The sequence below is a fragment of the Pleurodeles waltl genome, chromosome 9 (assembly GCF_031143425.1).
Source record: "Pleurodeles waltl isolate 20211129_DDA chromosome 9, aPleWal1.hap1.20221129, whole genome shotgun sequence".
In the NCBI taxonomy this organism is placed as follows: Eukaryota; Metazoa; Chordata; class Amphibia; order Caudata; family Salamandridae; genus Pleurodeles; species Pleurodeles waltl.
Window position 1 is genome coordinate 886,865,848 of NC_090448.1, and position 25,551 is coordinate 886,891,398.

The 25,551-nt window shown below is 40.6% G+C and overlaps 1 protein-coding gene across 1 annotated transcript in view; it reads right to left on the reverse strand.

The window, feature by feature from the left end:
- The window catches only part of ITPK1 (inositol-tetrakisphosphate 1-kinase), a 480,681-nt gene that overhangs the window by 114,419 nt on the left and 340,711 nt on the right, over positions 1-25,551 (reverse strand). The window lies entirely within an intron of this gene.

Here is a 25,551-nt window from a genome sequence, read left to right on the forward strand (position 1 = left end):
ATGAACAATACACTAGAGCTAGTGCCTTGTGAGTCTTTTGTATGCGCAGTAATTCCTCATGTAATCTTTCATCCAGCTGACCACTTATATGTAATAAGTCAAAAACCTGCAATTCTTGCAAGAGTTATGCATAGCTATCATAAATGCAAATATGTGCTTTCACCAACCGCTCCAATACAGCCACACTAAGATTCTAGGGACACGAACATTAAACATGCTGCGATTCGTCATTTTAGGACTTTAGCAATACATCAGAGCATTATTATAGTAGGACTAGGACAGGACACAGTATCTTTCATCCAACTGTATGATTTCTACTGCATCAGCAACGCCTTGAGAGAGATCCAGGGGAGATGGGCTGATCCATGCAGTTATATGTTTCCAGAAGGCCAGTTCCACTCTTTCTGGCTTCCACATTCTGCACTTTCTCCAGTTAGAGCACTCAATGTAGAGTGGTCTCCAAATTCAAATATATGGTCTTGATAGTGCGGTTTACTATTTGAAAGGTTTTCAAGTGGAATACATGGCCTGAGTGATGTCACTTCCTAGGTCTATAATATGCACCACCTCAAAACCTACTAAAGGGAGTGGCAAAATGTTAGACCTGACAGCCTTAGGGTGGTCATCCCCAACTATTTGCCTACCGCCCTCCACTTTTCAGACACTGCTTTTGCTGGTTTTAGGACTCTGCACACTTTACCACTGCTGTCCAGTGCTAAAGTGCATATGCTCTCTCCCCTAAACATGGCAACATTGGTTCCTCCCCAATTGGCATATTTAATTTACCTGTAAGTTCCTTGTAAAGTGCAATACCTGTGCCCAAGGCCTGTAAATTAAATGCTACTAGTGGGCCTGCAGCACTGATTGTGCCACCCAGAAAAGTAGCCTCTTAACCATGTCTCAGGCCTGCCACTGCAAGGCCTGTATGTTTTACTGCCACTTCTACTTGGCTTTTGAAACTACTTGCCAAACCTGAAACACCCTTTTTTCAACAAACACATCACCCCTAATGTAGGCCCTAGGTAACCCACAGGGCAGGATGCTATGTAGCTAAAAGGCAGGGAATTTACTTATGTGTTTTACATGTCCTGGCAGTGAAAAACTTCTAACTTCGTTTTCCACTACTATGAGGCCTGCTCTTTTCATAGACTAGCTTTAGAACTGCCCTCACATACTCTTAAGTGGTAGATTCTGATCTGGAAGGTGTAGCCAATGTCTTGTTTGGTACTGCCAGACTGGTAACAGAAAATCCTGCTTACAGGTGATGTTGTATTTAATATTTCTATTTTAGAAATGGCACTTTTAGACATTTCTCTGCACTTACTGTCATCTATGCCTTATAACAATCCATGTCTCGGCTGTGCTGGTTTACAGCTCCCCTTGTGCATTTCACCCAGGCAACCATAAATACAGGACACTCAGTCTCATCTGCATACTGAATGGGTCTTCCTGGGCAGGAAGGGTCGAGGCGCTCACACTTACATTTCAAAGGCCCGTGGCCTGCCAGCACACAAAGGAATGATAACCTCCGCTGGGATCCTGGCAGACAGGACTGGGCTGAAAGGGGAACTTGTGCACTTCAAAACCACTCTTTGAAGTTTCCCCACTTCAAAGGCATTTTGGGGTATATAAACTGGGTCTCTGACCCTCACCAAATCAGACACTTCTGGACCTACACTTGCACTCTGTCAGAGGAACTGCCTGGCTGCCTAAAGGACCAATCTGCACTGTTTCGCTGAGAAGGACTGCTGCCCTGCCTGTTGTCGTCCTGGCTTCTGACTCTGTTGGAAGGACTTTGCCTTCCTCCTGAAATGTTCTTCAAGGGCTTGGATTGAGCTTGTCTCCTGTTTCTGAAGTTTCAGGGCCAACAAAGACTTCACCTCTTCAAGAAATTCCTTGTGCGTCGAAAATAGATGCAACGCAAGCAGAAATCGACGCAAAGCCTGAATCATGCCTGGAAAATTGACGCACCGCCAGGACGATGCAGCACCAACTTCCCGACGGGGAATTTGACGCAGCGCCTGCCCTGTAACCAAAAATTAGACGCATTTCCTACCGGTTTGACGCAGCGCCTGCCCCTTCTACCAGCGCGTCAAGGATTTTCAAAGCATCGTCCCTGGGTGTCAAAGTATCCCTGCATCGCAGTGAGAAACCAAGACTGCACGCCGGAAAATCGATGCAAACCCTTGCAGTGTGGAAAGGAACCACGCATTGTCTGTGCCGTGTCAGAAAATTGACGCAATACCTTATTTTTCCATGCATCTCCTCCTCTGCGGTCCCCATGCTTTATTATTTTTGGCGCATCCCAGGTACTGTGTGTTACAAAGAAACAACTATTGATTTCTAAGGATTTAGACTCTTTTAAACCTTTTAAAAGTGATACTACAAATTGTGCTTATTGGATCTTTGTCATTTTGACCTTATTTTACTCAGATAAATATTATCTATTTTTCTAAACCTGTGCGGTGTATTTTTGTGGTGTCTTTACTGTGTTACTGTATGATTTAATGCACAAATACTTAAGACATTGCATTTTAAGTTAAGCCAGACATATGTGCCAAGCTACCAGAGGGAGGGCACAGGATAATTTGGATTGTGTTGTGACTTACCCCAACTAGGATTGGGCTCCCTACTTGGACAGGGGTGTATATCTCTGCCAACTAGAGAACCCATTTCTAACACTAAAGCTTTGAAGAGGTGATGTGCAGGGGCAAAGGCATTGTTTACACTACAACACTTTACCTCAACAGAAGACCCAAAGGATGATGAATCAAATGTGGGGTTAAACCTCTTTCAGTTTCATGAGGCACTGTGTTCCTAAACGAAGGCACCTTAAATCACTTTAGAAATACAGTAAATAAATGAAGTAAGGGCCCACTCCATAGTTCTACATCAGCAGAACATATTTTGGAGATTTATTACAAAAAGTTGAAAAGACGCAGTACAGAATTACTGCCATGAATGCTCTCAGCAAATAGAGAGTAGTCCAAAATAAGAAATATTTTTAGTTCAAAGTGGGCAGCAAAATCAACAGAGAAATAGACAGCATATTTAGCAGAATATGAAAATTCTCAGGGAAGTTCTGGCTCACCCCCACAATCAGGGGCTTATATGCACCATTTGTGCATATTAAATCTCTAAAGCTGCTAAATCATTATGGTATGTTCAAAGGTATTACTTTATCTGTAAATGCGAGCACAGTGTTATTGTCATATTGCCTTGGCACCTAAGCACTATCCCACTACCTGAATATTAATTATATTGCTGACTCTATGCTAATGTCAGCTGGAGATGGAATTACAAACTAGTTACATAAACCACAGCAAACGATTATGAATGAATAGGGCACAATGAGCTAGAGGAAGGTCCTTGAAAAAGATACAGTTTTGTGACAAAGTTAGGGAGTTTTTCAGGAGAGCATGAACAACCTCAATAAAAAGAAACAAACAGGACTCTGCCCGACTGTGTGCTGCAGAAATAATAAACAGTGAAACACGGAGGGAGAAACCTCCATTTTAAAAACGATGGTGAACTGGCCCAAATTGAGGCCTAACAAGAGTCATGAAAGCCATTTTATATTTTAGAAGAAACGTGTTTTATGGCATTATATGACTGAATGCATGTATAATCGAAAGTAAAACAACTATCTACGGGTTGTTAATGATGCACAAAAATATAAATGCACATAAAATCCAGCAAATGGAACAAATAAACGCATTGGAGGTTGAGGGGCAAAGGCACTGGATGGAGATGTGAAGAGGAAAAGGCATCAATTCTGGGTGTAAGGGGTAAAGGCGGTATGGTAAGGAAAATGCATTTGTCAATGGATGGCAGACGAAAAACATCAGAGAGCAGATGAGAGGCAGAGGCATCTGAGAGGGGACGGCGGGGTTCATTTTTACAATTTAAGGAATCACCACCAACTACACATAGCGCAATTCAAATGCTGTTCTATAATTCTAAATGACAGTACAATAACTATCTAGGGTGCTCTTCTTCAAATATGTATTTTGGTTGTGGGCAGAGGAGTTCACATTAATTAAGTCTTTCTCCAACCTAAGACTCCCTGCTACCGGCAATGGGACACGATGTGAGACTGCACAAAACACATTGCATGAACTGTTAAGGATTTCCTGCAAGTAATTCAAAATAAATAAGCAGAGTTGAAAGTAGAAGGAAACATTTAATTTAAAGAAAAAAAAAAACTGGTAAACGTCTCTCAATAAACCAAAATGTTGGATTTTTCATCACCATTCTGGTTACTCGTCATACAAGTCAGAGCGTTACAGAGTTGTGTTGCAGTCCATTCATAGCGCTGAGTGATTGCTGTAAGGGGTTTACTAAGGGTGCAAGCGAGGCGTAGGAAAGGCGCCCAGGACCAACTGGTTTTGTCCTGAATATTAAGGTTGGAGCAGAGGGACATAATCATTCCAAAATAGGATAAGTTTAGCCCCTAATATAAACCCACATTTCTAAACAACAGTGTGGTTATAATATTGCATAACAAAAATATCACGCCCACTACACTGACCAACATTACATTATTTAGAAAATAAAATATAAATTTAACATTTTTAACCCCATCAACTGACGATATAGTGGATGCAATCTTTTGGAGGTTGATACTACAGCCCTCACTTCAGTGACATACAAGCATACACAACATGTGAGCAACATGGCACAAAATCTCTTGTGTGTAAAAAGTAAAATACATTTAAAAAAAGCTTAAAACACACGTGCATACGAGCAAAGACGGAACTAGTACAGGCTGGCGAGCTAACAAATTAATAGGGAGAGCCAAGCCAGAACCGAACCAAGGGTTCCAGCTCGGCTTTGAGAGCCCTTCCGCGAGCCCAGCACTTAAAATGGTTGACATGAAACCCATGCAACATCATGTAAAGTTTGAGGTCAATCCCACAAAAAGTTAAAAAAATAAAATGAAAAAGCGTGTATTTAACATGCAGAAGCGTTTCACACCAGTACATGAGATGTTACTACTGTATTGAGAGTTAGTTATTAAAAGGGATTTTTTTTTAAACATGAACATTCTTCCCATCCCACCCGGATGACAACGCTATCGGGAACTAACAAGTAAGTCAGCCGTCACCTGTGTCTGATGTGTGGCCCAGATTCTTATAATAAAGTGAGCAGCATTTTATTTTATTAAATCAAACACAAGAGGTTTTTGCTCATTGCACATCTTTAACTTACATATTTGAAGGTGCTGGCATTTGTGATAACGAAGAAAAAGTAGACTTAGTGAAACGAAATATTGCACGCCTTCACGCAATTTAAATCAAGTGGGAAAACCAGGACTGATTCCAGGTTTTCTGGTTTCTCATTATGCAATTCAGCAACAAGAAGGTTTTCTCTTTCTCTCCATTTTAACATTGAAGGTTTATGCTTTATTTTTAATTCATAAAGCTGAGATCTGTGAATTAGCAGGCAGAGGGTACATGAAAGCTCTGCTCATTTTGGGCTCGAGGATCCAAGAGGAACTCGAGCTGAGCCACAATCAGGCCTCTGGCTCGAGCCTTTATTCTTGCCCACCTCTGAGAACTGGTAACTAAAGAGGATCTATGGAGACAGACAGACTACACAGGCCTGGCAGTCCTTGCCAGTTTCCTTTATATGAACACCCATAATTACATGTCAAATAAACGGAGCAAAAAAAAAAAAAAAAAGAGGCGTGATATTAAATAATGACGTGTACTGTACAGGACAGAGATATAACAGCAGGCACCGATAGTGCATGGAGTTAAGACCAGACAGGAAAAAAAAAAACACACACACGTGAGCAATTACAACATTTCGCAAAAATGAATCATTTTAGTAATTCCTTTTACATGTAATTGATGAGAAATTTACAGCGTGGGGCATAGAACTAATTTCAAAGGTGAGGCCAAGCAATCAATAGCGCAGCAGGTGCAGTTGCACAGGTACCTAAGGGGAAGAGGGGCTCATTGTACCTACTATTACGGCCATCTTTCCTTACCAAACCAGTGACACAGGACCCATTTCCACTGCTTGTATTGGGGGCATCATCCAATGGGGCCACAATACGAAAGGCAGCCTTTAAAGTAAGTATTGGAATGTTTCCCTCAAAGGGTCGGCTGAAATTGTATGACGTCAGAGCAACTGTGAGCACAAGGGAACAACGTCACCATGAGGATGTCGGTGCTATGGGAGATTTGCGTCTCACTTTGGTTCTCAAAGGAAACTTCCTGTAGTCTGGATAGACGTGTCACACACCTCAGAGAGTTTGTCATCTTGGGACTGCAAAGTGTAAGCATGGCAACAGGGTGCCTGCAGGGTGTGGCAGTGGTCCAAGACATTGCGACAGAGAGAGCTGAAGGATAGACGAGCCACGTGGACAGCCACATGCAGGGAGTTAGTGCTGTTTCACTCATGCTTTTGTTTATTACTGGGATAAAGTAATATTAACGTACTTTATGTACCAGTATTATTCAATTGTCGAAGGTTTCTTCTGCCTTTCCCTAGATTCAAACCCATGACCTCCAGAACACAACACTTTGCCAGCAGCAAGTGTTCAGTCCACCAAGCCATGCAGGCAGCTAACACCGTGTAGTAAAAACACAACCTGGGAATGAGTAAGGAAGTTTTATTCCCAACTCTGTCAAAACGGACTAATTTCCAACTGTCAATCGGCCGCAACATTCCATGGTGAGCGCTGTGCCTTATGTGCTCACTGACATGATGGAAATAAACAAGAGACCACCAACAGTGAACTAACACACACACACACACACACACACACACACATCTACGGCAATGTTGACATAAATATAAGATATTACATCATCTCCCTTTCTTCAGCGAATTTACAACATCTTTGAACTTGGAAGGCATTCCTACATTACATTTAGGCCTGCATATAGACCTATCTTGGATATCCATCATTTATTTATGATTAATTACAACAGAATCTTGATTAACAAGAGATGTTGCATTTCCATTAATATGTTCTTGGAAACACGTACGTTTGTCAGCCAAACTTGACTGTACTCCCTAATCACTTAGTTTCTTCGCTACCCATGGCTTTCCTAGAATCTCCCTCCACATTGGGAGTCACACGAGCAGCACATGACACATTCCACCACCCTCGATTTTCAAAGAGAATGGCTGACTTTGATGTTTTGATTACTCTATGTGGTTCGCCAAACGTAGTTATGTTTGTACTTGTTCTAGGACATCTGATTTTCACATAATCTCTAACATTTACTTTTGTTTGAGTTACAGCCTTTCTCATTTCACAATACTTCTTCATTTTGTCAACTACTGCTTCCTGAACCTTATTCTTCTTACTTTGAACTTCTACAATGCCAGTAGTTTTAGGTCTAACCCCATTCTGTGTACTCAACTTTGTTACAGGCACTCTTCCCCTCAACAACTCAAATGTTGTGACACCCGTAACACTGTGAGGAGCGGTATGGTAATCCCCCTAAACGTTTCTCTAAAGTCTCCCGCACATGTATTTTGTTTCTCAAGGCCAATTGAATGCTCTCCTTAGTAATGCGGTTAGCTCGTTCTACTTGGCCATTTCCTTGGGAATGATGTAAGGATGACTTACAATGGTCACTTCCTAAAGCTTGCAAAAATGGTTTCATTTCTACTGACAAGAATTGGGACCCATTGTCACTCACTATACAGCGAGGTATAGCTTCCCTGGCAAAAATGATTTCCAGAAACATCTTCTCATTGCCTGTGGTAGGAGTGTCCATGAATTCAAAATCAATCCATTTGCTGTAATAATGCACACATACAATACCAAATTTAATTTAATTTGGTAATTTGTACATAGGACCAATTAAATCAATCCCAATTTTGTGCCATGGTCCCATGGTCCTTCTGGGAAAAATTAAAGGACAAGATCTTGTCCATAAAGTTTTATCAGCATTCTGACAAACACAGCAATCCCGCATCAAAATCTCCACACCACAGTCCATACAGGGCCACCAATACTCAGATCTCAACACTTTCTTTGGACCAGTCATTTCCATGTGATCTTTTGAGCTAATGTGAGAAGTTTGGCCTTAAGACTAGAAAGTGGTACTAACTTGTCATTTCTCATAATGAATTCCTATTAATCATTCACTTCCAATAAGGCCTCAATGAATCTTCCAGCACCTTTTCTTAGCGCAGACCTCTAACAATATACTCAGATACAAGATGATATTCAACATCATCACTAATGGTTTTTAAGCCACTGCTGTTTATTAACCACACACACATTTCTTCCACTTCATCTGACAAGTAAACAACAGCTAGGTCATCGTTCATTTCATCCATTTCACCTTCTACATGGCCATCACAAGGCAAGCAAGATAAATACTCAGCTGTGACATTGCACTTTCCCAGAAGACACTCATCAAAAACATATTCATGTAATTGACAAGCTAACATGATTATATGTGGTGATACTTTGTCAGTAGTTAGACCACTCTTTTGTTTACGCCTAAGTACCTCCCCCTCAGGCCCTCCAAGTGACTTCCGTCCTCCTTTAAGAAAATTAAAATTTAATCTTGGAATGCCTTTACTCCTGACGTTCCATCAAATAAAGTACTCATTATTTTCTGGAACACTGCAAATGCTGGACACAATCCAAAGGGCATTCAGCTGAGCTTAAATGATCCCATTGATGTGATGAATGAAATGAGATAACAGTGAATCTGGATGCAACAACACCTGGTGGTATGCTGTGGTGAAGTCTAATTTAGAGCATACCTTGGCATCTCCAAGAGTTGCCATCAATTCATTAATATTTGGTAAAGGTTGTGTTTACACCACTACTTGAAGATTCCATTATCTTAAATCGATACACAACCTAATTCACCAGATGTTTTCTTGGTAACAACAATTGGAGACAACCAAGACAATGCACCCACAGCTGCAACTGTTCCCTTCTTCTGACAATTATTTAGAATTTCCTTTACTTCTTCCCTGACAGATAATGGTAAGTTGTGAACTTTTTGCTTTACAGGTATTGCGTTGTCCTTTAGAATAATTATCTTCCGGAAGCCCTTCAAACATCCTAATTCCTCACTGAAGACTGATTCAAATTCCTGTTATACTTCTTCAGGATGTGCATGTACGTCTGTTAATGCAAACACATATGGTGCCTTACAGGGATTTATCAACATGCATAGTTGTTTATGTTCGTACCAGCCAGGAAGGCTTACTCCTTAATTCACCACATACATTTTAGTTCTTGTTACTTTGCCTTGGAAGTTAATACCAGCTTCAAATGCTCCTTCAAGTTGAATTTTATGTCCTCCATATGCTCCTGGCACAATTCTACTGGGCTGCAAAGAAGACGTATTCGGTATCCAGTCATTTTCCTTCCGTGATGTGATTGTTATACGAGACCCAGTTTCCACCAAGATTCCCAACTTGTGACCATCTAATGAACCATGCACTGTGGTTGATCTTGGTGATCCAATTTATTGATTAGATTCGCCATCAATATCAAGTCTTCAAGATGTACATCCAAATCATGAATTTTGTTACTTTCTTCTTGCACTGCAAGCACTTTCTGGAAATGTGATCCTGCCCGGTACACCTTGGCAAAATTATCCTTTCTACCACATTTTTTACCTTCCTTGCCAAAAGCAGGACAATTCCTGTTAGAAGCAAGGTGGTTAGTAGGTCCACAAAGATAACACTCAGCTTTCATGTGTTCTTTGCATGGTTGTGTCTACTCTACTTTTTGATTGTAGGGTATCATCCTTGTCTTCCTTTGACGTACATACTAAATTGATTTCACTAGACACAACCTAAGGTTTGCATAATATTTTGATTCCTTCTGCTGATCGCTTGTAACTCTTAACAGTACTAATCCCAGTATCCAATATAGGATGTTTTTGACATAAGTTCTCCTGTGCTTTGGTACATGTAGTTTGCATGATTAATTGATCCCAGATCATTTCATCAGGCTTTTGGAAAAGCACAAGATGATGCGGGCGTGCGTACCATGGCTGCATAAGATTCTACTGACTCTCCTGGTGCCTGGTATCTATAATAGAAATGATGTTCCATTATGATGCTTATTGTCGTATCACAATAGTCATACATTCTCCTTTTCGCCCCTACATATATGCCCCAATTTTCTTCACATTCTGGTTTCACTACAGGTCTTAAATTGTCGAAAATATGTCTGCCCTCCATCCCCAGACTAATGTACAAAAGAGTAGTTTTGCAATCTGCACTATACTCTAACCTGTCAAAAGCCACCAAGCGCATTTCAAAACATCGGATCCATTGTTCTCATTGTTCTCTAGACATTCCAGGCACATCAAAACATTTGCTGCATCGAAATGGCATTCATCACTCCAGACATCGTCATAAGTGCCTACCACTATTTCTATTAGTGATACATGACTTTTAATTTAAAGAAACCAATATAATAATAGTGTTCAAGGTACCTGAAGAGAAAACTGTGATCAAGGAGCCTTTTGCCCCAAAACGCGTCAGGTTTTTTGCATTACTTATGTCGCCAGAGAAATAATAAAAGCGCACGCTGTGCACACTCGGAGTTATGGCTCGTCTGTTTTGTCATTCTGAGATTTCTCGGATTAACGGGACGGCGGTATCAGTGGCACATATATATATATATATATATATATATATATATATAGTGAGAGAGAGAGAGCGCGCGCAAGAGAGCACTCTACTGTCCGTGCAAACAATTGGTTCTGCTGTAATAAATTTGGTGAATCTGCACATTAATTTGCAATCCACACGAAGGAATAAGCTTGTTCAGACAACAAAACTCCTGAACGAAGGCTATCCCAGTGTGCCATAAGCTAGGCGGAGTCACCAATGCTGGGCTGAGAGGTGGAATGACACACCGATGGCAGGAACCAAGTCCATCCGCACTAGATGGCAGCACAGCAGCAGAGCAGGCTACACACGCTCTCATAGGACACCAGCAAGAGGACAGAGTGAAGGCAGACTACAATTAAACAGTGGAGTTTGTCAATAGGTAATCCCTCATCCAGTCCCTGAAACACAACTTGCTGGGAGAATCTGCAGAAAGATCCGCTCGGAAACAAGCACAGCTACAAGGTAATGAGCATGCAACCTTACCCATCGGCAAACAATCTTCATTACCGCTAAATATCACCATCCTCGCTGCCATTTTCCCATGTAGTAAAAACACAACAGGGGAATGAGTAAGGCAGGTTTATTCTCTACCTCGGTCAAATCATGGAATAATCCCCAAACGCTCCCCCCCCCCCACCCAAACTGTCAATCGGCCCTAACATTCCAAGGTGAGCGCTGAGCCCACTCGCTCACCGACATGATGGAAATAGACAAGAGACCAATAACAGTGAACTAACATTCATATTTATATATATATAGATATATATACATATACACATATATCTAAGGCATTGTTAACATAAATCTAAGATATTACACACCACTGTTGTGTCTCCTTGCGGAACAGTGTACAATATACAACTAGGCAACTGACTGTGCTTTTCTCATAGTGCTCGCTGCAAGATAAAAGGCCTCAATGCGCATGGGGCCTAGAACCGATAGCAATGGCAACATAAGGGCTGTGTCAGCTAAAGGCCCCAATGGCAATGCGATTTAACTCACCCTGTACTTCAATGGGGTGCAAGACTGGACCGACGAGTGAGCGGGAGCTGTTGAAGCCATCCCTCCCTCTCCATTCACGAGAAGGCAGGGGAAGCCCCTGCAGGTGCAAAAAAGCTCACCTAGCGTACTCTGTTTTCTCAAAGTCAAGATATGGCTTAATGAAATGTTTCTCCTTGCACCCTAAGAACGGGTCATACTACTCGTCTTCGACAAAGTTTGGGGCAATGTTCTTCAGAATTAATACTGATGGGCTGCTTCTGTGCAGAGATACACTAGGCCGCCTACAGGATGGAGAGTGTTCTAAATGGGCTATGTGGCAGGAAGGGACTATCGGCAATCACACCACTAGGCCCATTAGCTCTTATTCTGGTCTATGTGAATGATAGTGTTGACATTGACATATTCATAACATAAATATAAGATATTATACACCGCTGTTACTTACCACTGCAGTGTCCCTTTGCGGAACAGCGTTCAATATATAACTACACAACTGACTGTGCTTTTCACATACTGTTTGCTGCGAGATAAAAGGCATCAATGAACATGGGGCCCAGCGCCAATAGAAATGGCAACCAAAGGGCTTTGTCAGCTAAAGGCCACAATGGAGGCGTGATATAACTGACCCCGTACTTCAATGGGGTGCAAGACTGGCCCGACGGATGAGACAGAGCTGCGGAAGCCACCCCTCTCTCTCCATTCACAAGAACGTAGGAGAAGCCCCTGCAGGTGCAAGAACGCTCTCCTAGTGTACTCTCTGTTTTTGGAAAACTGTCACCATTCCAACAGTCGAGATATGGCTTAAGGAAATGTATCTCCTGGCACCCTACGATAGTCATGCTACTCGTCTTCAACAAAGCTTTGGGCAATGTTCTTCGGACTTAATGCTGGCGGGCTTGCTTCTGTGTGGAGATACACTAGGCCGCCTATTGGATGGAGAGTGTTCTCTATGGTCTATGTGGCAGGAGGAGACTATTGGTAATCACACCGTTAGCTCTTACTCTGGTCCATGTAAATGATGGTGTTGACATGACATATTAATACTACTAGTACTACCCACAGAGGCACTCCAGAAGTGACAGAATTTATTTCGTATTGTTTATCACGGTTCTCAGTTGTGAGGAAGGGGGAGTGGGGTGATGGATGGGTGTAGCGCATGGGCACATGTTTATTGAAGGCAAGCAAGTAATGTTTAATATCACAGATTATATGCTTCTGGCATGGTTGTTTTCTTAGCCATAGAATTAATGAGGACTGCATGTTTGTGATCCATGTATCAGGCATCAGAAGCTGTTTTCAAAACAAATGATTATTATTTGTGCACTAATTTAGTGCAACACACGCAGCTGCACCTGCGCAAAGTGGCTGATCGTCCACTTCTTTATGGATATGCTGTGTATCATTTAACACTCAGTAAAAACAGTTAATATAGAAACGCCTACCTAGATTCCAGTCTGTTCATCTGGATGAGACTAATGGCACCCAGATGAGGGTGAGTTTCAATCTGCGAGTCCTCTGGTCCTTCAAGACTAAGATCCATTCTTGCCTTTTTAATGCAAACAAGGTGGATCTTTTTGGCTTTGGGAGAGAGGATTCACGCATAGCACTACCTTTCACTTATAGCACTACCATTGGTCCAATATGCATCAATACACTGACTGACAATGGATTGATATACAACCTGACCTCGTCACCAAAATAGTCGTTGCTGCATTACAACTGGAAAGTGGAAACAACTTTGTAACAAAGTCACTTAAATGACACATTTTAAAAAAGTACATTGTAAAAACACTTGGAAGGGTGTCTCTAGAAAGTGTGTTGAAGGATTACACATGCATTGAAAACACTGGGACTGGTTCTAAGTAAATGACTGATTCACCCAAAAAGGCACTTTTCTCAGTATTTAACATTTGAGAACAATTTATAGAAGCGAGAAATGAGAACTGGCACATTACACACCCTATGAGAGGTTTACTCAAGAATGACAAGTGACAAATCCCGTGACGTGTGAATTATGAACTGTTAAGGTGACAACTGGTACCATTATTTTAGCTATCACACCATGAAAAAGGACAGAGCGATAGATGGCACTTCTGACTGCTGAGACACGTGCCCTGCTGCTGCATTCGGTGCCCAATATCTGAAACAGCTTATATGTTACAGGTCAAGGTCCAAATATCTAAAGTAAACATACTGATCAACATGAGCACATTGAATTCGGTAACTTTTTTGGAGGAGGGATGGAGCTGTTTTACCTATCTCTGGTTTACCCTCATTGCATGATCACACTTTTAACAAAACCTTTTTGTCAAGGTGTTTTTGCATTACGTGTCTGCTTATTCCCATTTTCTGACCTGATACAGGTTGCTTTAGCTGCTAGGAAGACATTATGTAATTAATTCTTCAAACCAGGACAATCTTAAAACAAGCATTTGTAAAGCAATAGGTCTTGAGTTATTGGCACTGTAAATGCATAAGTGGACTTTTCTTGCCACTTAAATTGGAAAACGCTGCCGTATAATTTGGTACTCTCTGCCACACAATTCCAGTGGCTCTGTATATAAGTAAGGCACTTCCATTAACCTTCTTTATCTGCTGCATAATATGTAAATATTACCATTATTTATTTTTTGTTATATTATTTTGTACGAGCATTACAGAGAATTAAGTATGGCTAAGAGTTATTGATGTAAAGCACAGGAGCGTGGATGGTGTTTTTGGTTCATTGTTGATTTTTACTCCTCTTTGTTTCCCCTTTGTTTTAAGCAAAACATGACTACGGTGGCTGTGACTGAGCTTAATGGCCGTGACTCAAATACTAAAAGATATCGTTTTGTAATACTGTGTACAGTTATACTTAGCACATAAGCAGCACTGCTGTGGCCTGCAAAGATACACTGTGGAACAGAGATGGAAGATTGGCGATGAGGACAACATTGAGAACAAACAATGGAAAAAGCACAGTCTGCAAAATGGCATCAAATATTCAAGGGGAGGTTAGAAGCAAAGAAAAGGTGAAGAAACATGGATGTATTTTAAAATATAAGAAACATTATCATATGAAAGGATTCACACAAGGACATAGAATGCAAATAAAACAGAAATGCACCTGGAGTATTGCCCGTAAAATGAATGTCGACATAGATTTTGTTCCTGAGAAGAAGAAGTGTCACATTTTGGACAGCCCCACATGAAATCGGACCAGGAATTCACCAATATTATACCAAAGTGTAACGATCTTTACTCCAATTTCGTTATAAGTGCAAAATCTAAAATTGCCATAAACAGAACAAAAACAGTCCTTACTAACAGTCGTCTAGGTTCTATGTTGTCTCTGAGAGGGTTTTTTTGTACCTTTGTGGTCTGATAAGGGCATAAACAAATGCTCCCAGTCACCAAGAGCTCGGCACCAGAGGACCATGCCAGTGAACACAAAAGATGACCTCTGCAGCAGCGGTGTTTGCAGGCCCCAGACAAGCTAGGAAAATATGTTCATTGAAGTGCAAGAGTATAGAAATAAGGCTCAGAGCTTGATAAATTTAAATACAACTAGACCTGATTTGCAATTAGCATTGATTCCTCCCAGTTTCTCCTGCACAGGGAGTGGGAGCTGCAGTAAATTTGGACAAATTTTCCTGTAAATTATACTTGTTTCCTTTACGGCTACGGTAACAAACTTGGGCAACGCCTGATATGAAAATCACATTTATTACCTAGGGTCATGTGTTTATTCAGCAAGCCTGCCTCCTCGGTGCAGAACCAGGGCTAGCCAGTCTTTGAGCCATCTAGTACACATTGTAGTTTTCCAACAGCCAGCATACATGGTTGTGTTTTTTTGGGAGGAGCGGGGGGTGTTAGATGACCAGCGACGGGGTGGGGGAACGAGATGAAGTAGGGGTTTTTAAAAGCGCAAATTCAGAATGGTGCTAGCGAGCTAGATTGGGTAGGGTGGGCTGGGGAGCAAGGGAAACGAAACGCGCACTAAGAGAAAATGTTCGGGTCCATGGCATCTTCATAGAGGGCGTCACGATATGCTGTTCCCGAGCCTCTATTGAAGCACTGACAAGCCTTATTATGCCATCTGCGGAGGGCTTGGAAGGATCTCGCTCTCCCCGTATATCTATTGTAAATCTATAAAAACGTGAAAGCCCTGTGTATTTGACCAAACATTATATCAATAGCGGAGGGTGTGGGCGGGGTCTTGGCATCATCTCTCCCATATATTTATTGTTAATAATTTTTTTTTTTAAAGATGAGACTGAGGGCGAGCTGGCCCTGGAAACGCCCCATCTGCTGTTGATTTATGTTTGCAGAGGGAACTGGGGGAAGAAATACCAGCTGAGGGACTTGGTCACGGAAGTGTGGCTGCTCTGAAACACACACCCACAGTGTAAGACTAGCAGGCAAAAATTGGAAAAAAAGTCCCCTACAAAAGAGATAAACTGGACAAAGTGTAATTTTACAGTAGTTGGTCTGTTTTTCTGCTTTGAAAGAGAAAAGAGGAGGGACAAGGAGGCAGAACCACTAGCGAGCAAGGATTTTAAAATAACACTGTAATCAACAAATGAAATTGCTTCAAGCCTACAGTATAAGTATACTTAAAAGTCTACAAGATGTCGTACGCTTATGCTCGGCCTAAAAAATAAAATAAAAAAAAAGATGTTGGCTTTGAGTCAGCTACGGACTTTCATGTTTTTCAGTCTGCATTCCTTTGATGAGCATTTCATGCACGGTTACGTTTCTCATTGGTTTTTGGTGATTGTAGTCAGACTGCAGTTGAGATATGGTGAGTTACTGGCAACTGAAAGCAAGAGTGTTCTTTGCTGTATTTACTTTGCAGACACAAAGACATTATAATTGTTGATTTATGTTTTGTTTGCTTAGGATGTGCATGGTCCTTGGCAGCATTATCCCCTTCTAAAGGCAACATGCTATTCACTAATCTACCCAGACCATTCACTTCTTTTACTCTGCTGTCATGATAATATGTTGAAGAATTTATGGTTTTTGTTGTTCTCTAGGTAGAATTGTACCCAAAAGCATATTTTCTTAAAGATGCAATGAAAATACTATTTTTTTCAAAAGCGTAAGCCATACAATATTTTTGCTGCTCTGTGGATGCCTTTTTATGCATGGCTTATTTGCCTTTTATGTTCCCCAATTATTATCAAACAGTTTCCCTAGCAAGAAAGGCCAGACTTGCTGGTGGTGCCAATGCTTGTTTTCTTTTAGTTTCAAAGTCATGGCATCATGGCTTATGAGTAATTTTTCACATCTTTAGATGATAATTTATTGTCTGTTATTTTACTTGCTGGGCCAAACAAACTTTGAGAAAAAAAAATTGTTTGCACAGAATACTTTCATTCAGGCATTTCTTGAGATAGCTTCAGGCGAGGACAGCTAAAATAACATTTTCAAAGCAGAACTCATTGCAGTGCTCAATGAAAAGAAGCAATTATTAGTAAAATAACCATGCTAACAGATTAGAATGGTAAAAATGTTTTTAAAAGAATTAGTGATAAAGCATAAAGGGTAAAACATTTAAGTGGTGAGAAAGCATGAACATTAAAATAAGGTATGAGCACCCATGTGCACGTGTGGTATTATCTCGTATTTTTAGTTTGAGCCTAGACAGCGCTTGCGCTGCCGCTTAGCGACCTGTTGTATTACACGTTGTGAGTTTACATCCCACCTAGTGGTTTTGATTTGTTTTTGTCAATGCTGTTTAAATTTGCTTGCTTGTAAATGGTCAATGTGTCTTGTTTGTCCCACCTTTTTTGACAATTGTTTACTCACATGGAGCATAGCCGAAGTACTTGTACCTTTCCAATTTCTTTTTTTTAATAACCTGACTTAGGGACTTTTTTTGTTTAAGTTTTCGTTCACTGGCTTTGTGCCTTGTTCACGTTACGTTTGCAGTGTTTTATTTGCGCTTTTTGGGGTACCTTTACTTTTTGGTTTGGTTCAAAATGTTGGCAAAAGGATTACTATAATTTTATCAAGTATATTTATTTGTCAGTTCAAACGAAGGTTTGTTATAACCGTTTTTGTTTAGTTTTAGTGCTTTACTTTTGTGTAAGTTTGATGGATACATCGCTTTATCTTTACATACTGCAGGAGTTTTGGTGATGTGTTTTTACTGTCAAACCATGGAAGTGCAATGCTCCTAATTGCTGTTTATTATGATGCAAATTAATTTTGTATGTTATTCATTGACTTGTTTACATGATGAATTTGAATGCGCATTTGTTCTGAGCGCCAGTTTTAGGGTGGCAATGACTGTGTTGTGATTGTGTGCAGGTCAGCCTTTAAAAGTACACTCAGGAGTTATTTAATAAAAAGAAAAAACAACTTTTAGGAAATTAATTGTGTGGGTTAATGTGGCGCCTAGTTTGCGGCCATAGCGTCTCAGGTTTGAGCTGGGTGGAAATTTATTTTTGGTATATTTACGGCTGTTTGTTTCTTGGATTACTGGGCGCATGTTTTATAGATGTTGTTTTTTGTTTTTTAATATTGTTGTACATTTGGATTGTGTTTTCAGAGTGGATGGAAGGATAACTGTGTAAATATTTTTTTTACATTATAACGCACTAGCGCATTACGAGCAATGCCTGCTGCTTGTGCACACACTGTAATACATCTGCAATCATCGCTTTACGTTCACTAGTGTTTTTTCATCCTTCTTCCTACTTCCTTAGAAATGGTAACCTGGGAATGCCTATTTGCATGTGATATGCTCTCTTTTGCTACTTTTTAATGTATATGCACTCTGCCAATCTGTCTTGCCTGTACTAATGTCACTCTGGGCTCCGCGTAACATGGTATATTCAAAGCTGTTTCTTTCATAGATTAGTGTGGCTGATGTTTCATTGCTGCAGAGGTTTCGTTTTTTTTTGCAGTACTTTTGGATTGTGTTTTCGGGATGGACAGAAGGATTATTCTATGTAAATATATATATATTTTTTTAACATTATAACGCACTAGCGCACTACTGTTATTATTAAATGTGAAGGTAGCGTGAGTAAATGTTTTGTGCAAACTGACTGCTTTTTCATAATCCATAAACTAGCTTTCCTTTCCTTTGGAAAAGTATCATGTGCGCACTTTTAGGAACAATTACTGCATATGTGCATATACTGTATATGCTCCAAAGTTGTACAGTGAGATTCATTTTAAGCAAACACATATTGTTATGAGCACAGGCACAAATTGTTCTTACAAAAACAAAGTGTTTCTAGGTTGTTGGACGCTATTATACAGATTTTATATTTTGCAGATGGGTTAATATAGGGCTAATAACATATACATTTCAATATATTCTAAAAACAAAGAATACTTATGTTTCAATTTGAGACAGCAAATAAAGATCTGTAAAACGTGCACAGATGCACATTTTGCTTAGAAATAGTGACTTATTGTATTGTAATAGTATTTATATAGCGCTTAATAACCCTGATGAGGCTTCAAAGCGCTTTTTGCAAGTAGCACGCTACTCCGGAACCCAATAGGAATTAGTGGTGGATTAGTATAGGGAAATATGAGTACAGTTTTAGTAATATTATGAGTTAATTTGAGCCGCGGATATGTCAGTTTGTTAGTTGGATTGACTGGAGTAATGGAGGGGTGGAGGAGGGAAGAATCCAGAAGTGTTAATTGGGAGTATATGGTAATAGGATTTAGGCTTGGGATGGGTAAAGGGAGGGATGGAGGAGGGAAGAGTCTGTGTAACGTGTTCGAGAGACCATAGTAGTAGAGTGAGGTTTTTGGGTGAGTTAGATGTGGAAGAGGAGGGACGAGCTTAGGCAGGGTTATTTAGGAGATCAAAGTAGTAGAATGGATTTGGGATGAGTCAGAGTGGGAATGGAGGATAGATTGATAGAGACATGATATATGGTGATGGGTAGACAAGGTGTGATCTAAAATGAGAGCAGGGATTCATAAGTATCTAATATAACAACTTATCTAGGAGTTATAATATGACCTATGAACATGTTAAGCATAGAATAACATACACACACACATATATAAATATACCCACATATATATATATATATATATACACACACACATATATATATATATATATATATATATATATATATATATATATATATATATTACACACACACACATATGCGCACACATATGTGCGTACATATACATATGGTAATTTACTCCTTTTGTTTGTGCCTACAAAGAACCAAATGTCACGTCTAACTGCGATAACAATTGTTACGGGTATGCTAATGTATTGGTAAATATATTCAAGTAGGGCCCTTTGGGAACAAAGCCTGCAAGGGTTCTTCCAACTTAGGTCACATCTGACTCCTTCCTGGTGCCACAAATACAGCTCCTCACCTTATACAAATTCTATCTAACATCGGTTTTGTAAGCTTGGGTTAAATAGGTTCTGTAAGCTTGGGTTAATTTTCATCAAAACATTTTTTGTTAACTGACTGGCTTAGTTTTACATTTTCATTTACGTGCTGCAAGGCTGCGTGCATCTTCTTTTGAAGTAATTTACGTATCATGTTGGAAAAACATCTTTAGTAGTCAGCATTTTTTAAAAAACCTGCACTTGGTCGAGGTCAGCCTCAGGGAATAAAGATAACCTGTGGTGCATGGTCAGACTAGCAGAGTCAATTAAAATGTAAAGCAGCTTGCAACTTAAATTAATTAACTTTTCGCAAACAAAGATTTCATGTAGCTACCACACGGAGCGTGTTTTGTTTTACCCTTATGTTTGCTCAGTAGTAGTAATAACCTGACGTTTGTGAGGGGCTTTTTAGCGCATGTCTATGATTTTTAGCTGTTTCTTTAGAGGGAGATACATCCAACTCAATGGTTTGTTTTTAGCGGTTATATATAGCGCTTACTCGACCCGAAAGTATTGGGACGTTTCACATGAGAACCAGTTACATTACACAAGGACACAGTCATCATTTTTCCTTTATGGCAAAGGTCAATTTGCACAGAATAACAGTATGTTTTTGGTTATGTCCATACAAAATATGCTTTTAGCCCAATGCATTTATGTGGAAAGTTCAGCTACATCAGCGGGCGTAATGTACGGCATTAACTCATGCTTCCTCCTGCTGAGTTTGTGGTTGCAGTCAGTTTTCCCTCTGAACAGAGCATGTGCTACAGGGGAGAAGGGAAAGGGGGTGAAAAGGGATGGTAATATTTGAGAGATTGGGGAGAAACAGTACTTAAAGATGTGCCTCGCTCAAAACTAATTTGCCACTCTGCAAAGTGTATATTATTGACTGCGCTTGCTATAAATATATATATTTCCATGGGTGCTCTACCCTGTGCGGTTAGTAATAGGTTAATTAATAGGACGGAAAATGTAGCCAATGGCTACACAATGGCATTTGGCATGTCAGGAGACTATCTTTAGCCCCCTTCCCACACCAAAAAATATGATTCTGTTCAATTTGCTTCATCTTCTTCTGTCTTAAATTCCATATCGGCAACAAATAGGAGCGCGTACAAATGGATTTATTGTCACTTAAAAGGTGAGCATTTGCCAAGAGTACATACATTTATTAGGAATAGCTGCATTAGCTGCCTATGCCATCTTTCACATTCAAACAATTATGGGTCTTCACTTCTTATTTGCAATGAAAGTTGTTCCCTAAAACATTTTATGTTTCATATTATCACCTCCACACAGTGCCCATCAGCCTAAGCTGACTATTGCTCAAGCTGCTTCCTTACCAGCCTCCCACTGCCGGCTGCTATACACACTGCCTTCTCCACATGCTTCCGGCTGCACAGCACATGCTTTCTTGGGGACACACCGTTTGTTGCCTGTTGCACAAATATCGTGCTTCACTCACAAGTGAAGCTGCCTCTGCGGCACTACTGTCTCCCAGTAGGTGCCTGTGCTAGGGTGACCAGACATCCCGGATTTCCAGAGGACTGTCCCAGTGTCCCGATGCTTCTCTTAATTTTAAACAAATGTCCCGGTTTTTGGGGCAAAGGTCAGATCACTACATAAATGTCCCGGTTTTTGGGACAAATGTCAGATTATCTAGGGAAGCGTAAATTAAAGCTATGATCTCCTTGAACAGAGGCCTACAAAGTATGCAATAATTAAAGCAATTTTTCTGTTACTGTCAGGCAACACAGTCCCCTGTGAGAGATGGAGTGGGGAGCAGAGGGAGGTGGGTGGGTTGGGGGTGCAGGGTGGGAGGTAATGCCATAGCTAATTTTATATGTGTAGTCTTGTAAATATGTGTGTGTGTGTGTGTGTGTGTGTAAACACACACATGTATAGGCACACATTCTCAAAGCTACGCAAAAAAACGGGACAGGCCAGACATAAAAATGAGTGTAAACTCGTTAGTCCTTCTTTTATGTTTGACCTGTCCCGGTTTTTACTCCTCAAAATCTGGTTACCCTAGCCTGTGCCCTCTGCAGCTTGGCTTACACCCCGTCTCTGCTGCTGGTGTTTCTAAAGCCCTCTCTATCAATTTCTTTTCCTAGGAGTTTATGACTTCTGAAAAGTCACTTTCTGTCCAGATTTGCCTCATTCATTTCCGGTTCATTGCTGGTTTCCCATTGAACCTTACATTACCTCCAGGGGTGTGGGGGGGGGGGGGGGGGGGAGTTATCCTGCCCTTAGACTCTGCCACTCCGCATTAGTAGAATGTATCTTATGTGTGATGTTTTGACGTCCTACTTTTTTCCAGAGAAATACACTATTCTCACCTCCAGGTTTTGGCATCTTTTAAAAAAATAACAGACACAGGATGTATTTTATTAGGACTTATTCGTACAGTTTCTTATTCAGTGTGCACTATCACCTCCAATCATTCACTCAAAAACCAAGTGATTCAGATCAGCAAACCCTGCTACTGCTAAATAAAATCCTTTAAAGACATTGCCAAATCCAATAGCTCTGGTAAACACTTATAAGGTCCCACAAGTGAGACCTATTGGCTATGCCAATGCCTGCTTTCATCTTGTGAAAGGTCCAAGATGCATTCACTTTGAAATCAGCAATATGAAACTATGTCCATTTTTGGTTAGATTACTAAATTAGTGTTGGGCGCTATGTTTTAGGTCGATAGATTTAATTTACCAAACCAGTGCATTCAGGGAGTTGCAGTCTTCACTTCCTTCGATTAATTAACACAATGAATACCAATAATGTGAAAAGGGAATGTCCAGTACTAGACAGATACCTGAGGCCACAGTCACAAAGTTATGTGTGTGGATCAGCTCAGCTTACACACGAAAATAAGTTGTTTTCATGAGTGCAAACCACTTTTCCTAGTCAGGATGGGTGGTTTTGGACTGGCAAAAGGATTTGCTCACACACAGGTTTATGTGTGAGTAAATCTACTCTTGTGGGCACAGTGAGGGTGTTCCAGGGCACAAGTATGGGGAATGTTTGTGCACACGGCCCACAATATGTTGTTTGTGGGCATTCACAAACCAATTTTCAACTTGTTCTCACTCTAAAACAGATCAGTGATTTACTCTTCTCAAAGGCAGGAGTAAATACATTTCCAGGATGGGACAGGAACATCAGCAAAAATTGCTTTCCCCAAAGGATGAAAAATAAACAGTTTGCCAGTGCATGTTCCTTGCTATTCAGATGTTATTTTGGGAAAATATACGTATACATATTTTCACATGAGAAAATAGAATTCACAGACATTTTCCAGGAGTACACCTGGAAATCTGAATCTGCTGTGAGTTTATTGGTGTAGTTCTGGGACCCTCTGTGGATTCCTAAAAGGCATAACTCTGCACCCGTCTAAAGGTACAGTCCTGCAGGAACATAAATAATTTGTACTGACCTTAGGAAGTGAGGTTCCCAATGTTTGATGTAGATGGAACGATTCTGCAAATCTACGAATATCTCATGTTTTAAATAATTTACTAAATTGCAGGGCTCGTATGTATGAGCACGGTAAAGAGGCAAAGATGCAAGTGATATACAGAGAGAACTACACTGTAATTGACGGAAGAACATTTCAAGGAGGGCAGTTTTTGAATCAGCATAGAGACTTAAACGTTCCATTATGTAGTAAGAGTAATTTCTCTAGGGAGAGGTCAAGAATTGAGTAGCGACTGCCACAAGTCTTTCGTCTACCTTAGAGTCGATTTTATCAGAAACGAGTCTACACTTTTAGCAGACCTGGAACCTGCATCCAAACGTCCATCCTTCCTTTCTTCTTTATTTTCAATAGTTCACGTTCTTCTCTGTCTGCGCCTGTTTGCATGCTGAATGAGAGGATCTGTGCTGTTTGAGACTGTGTGCTGTTTGTTGTCAGTGTGCGCAAACTTCTTTGTGTTGGTTTGGTGAGAGGGATACCTGGCTCTAACTGGCACTGCCTATTATTCCTACCTCACTATCAGGATCCATTTCATCACAATGTTTGCACACCAGCCTCCCAATTTATTGCTCATATTTCTCCTTCCTCCTTCCGCCTCGCTCTTGCAGCCAATTGCTCTTTCCTGCTTCCTCCAAACAACCACTGAAGGTCAGCTACCAACAGCTACTCCATTTTGAGACAGAAAATATTACTGATTGGGCTCCTTTCTCTTTCTCTCACTTTTTACCCCACCCCCCCTTCACTGCCCTGTCACATCTAACACTTTGAAGTGGTCTTAAAATAGCACATAGTGCCATACATGTACCAAAATAACAAGTTTGTCACTGCGCGTTCAAAGGTAACAATGTCAGACGGTGTTGCCAATGCTTGCTTATATCCTTGGATGTTTTCATCCATTATTGCAATTTGACAGGAAAACAACAACAATTCTTCTGTTGAATAACAGGCAAATTTAGAGTGGGCAAACATCTCACGAATGAACTATTAAGCTGACTATTTTGTTGTTGATGTCTTTTTCAAAGTACGATTTTTTTCTTGTGAATCTGAACGCATGTGCCAAATGTAGAACGAGCACTGGCAAAGACAATTGGTCTCACCTATGTACTTTGCCAATTACTACTGACCATGTTATACGTCAGCGTGCGTGGCCGCTGTGCTGCATGGCTAAAAGTAATTAAAGAGCGCTATAACAAAAGTGCTATAAAAGTTATTTAAATAACGGCACAGCAGCTATAAGCATTTATTGTTATAACTTTCAGCTAGGCTGTCCTAGAGCCACACTGCTGTACAACATGGCTAAATCCAGCGGCAAAGCCAATAGTAATCAAATAGAAAAAATCTATTGGCTTTGCCAATAATTGTTTGTATGTTGCACATGTCGAACTCACGCATTTCAAGGCACTGTGATATGTGCGAATAAGGGGATATGAGAGAGACTGTCACTACATGCTCACAGGATAAGCGCTATACAAACAAGCGTAGACCACATGAAAGGTCTGCACAAGGCTTGAGCACTAACTGTCACAAAAACAGAACGGCGGGCAAGGGCTGCAAGCCCCAGCGCCTCACTTTCTAACAGAAAAGACATCTTCGATGGTTTGTTTATAGAAAAAAACAGTTTCGACCTGTGCGAACTTTCAAAACATCTTGTTCAATTCGATTTGCTTGTAGGCTGCGACTGCCCTTGCAGCTTGGTGTGTCAGCAGTTTGGCGGCTTTAGAAGGAGTCTGGGCCTGCTGTTAGTCCGATTTTGCATATAATGCAAATGCACTGAGTGCAGTTATTTTTCTTTCACAATAAGGAAACCAAGTTTGCTTAACACGGTGTCAACGTTTCCCAAAAGATGGTAGTCTGTGGGAAGACTGCCGTGTAATGGAATAATGAATTACATTCCCAGTATTGTTTTCCCTTTAGATTCATATTTCATTAAGGGGGATAGAAAACCTACACCCCCTTTTCTGTCAGTGGGCATGCCTGAAGAGGCCCGAAATCATTTCTAATGCACATTTTGTCTCTGTGTTAATGAAGATTTCTGAAGGCCAGCGACATTGTAGTTGAGGGCAGAACGTTTCAG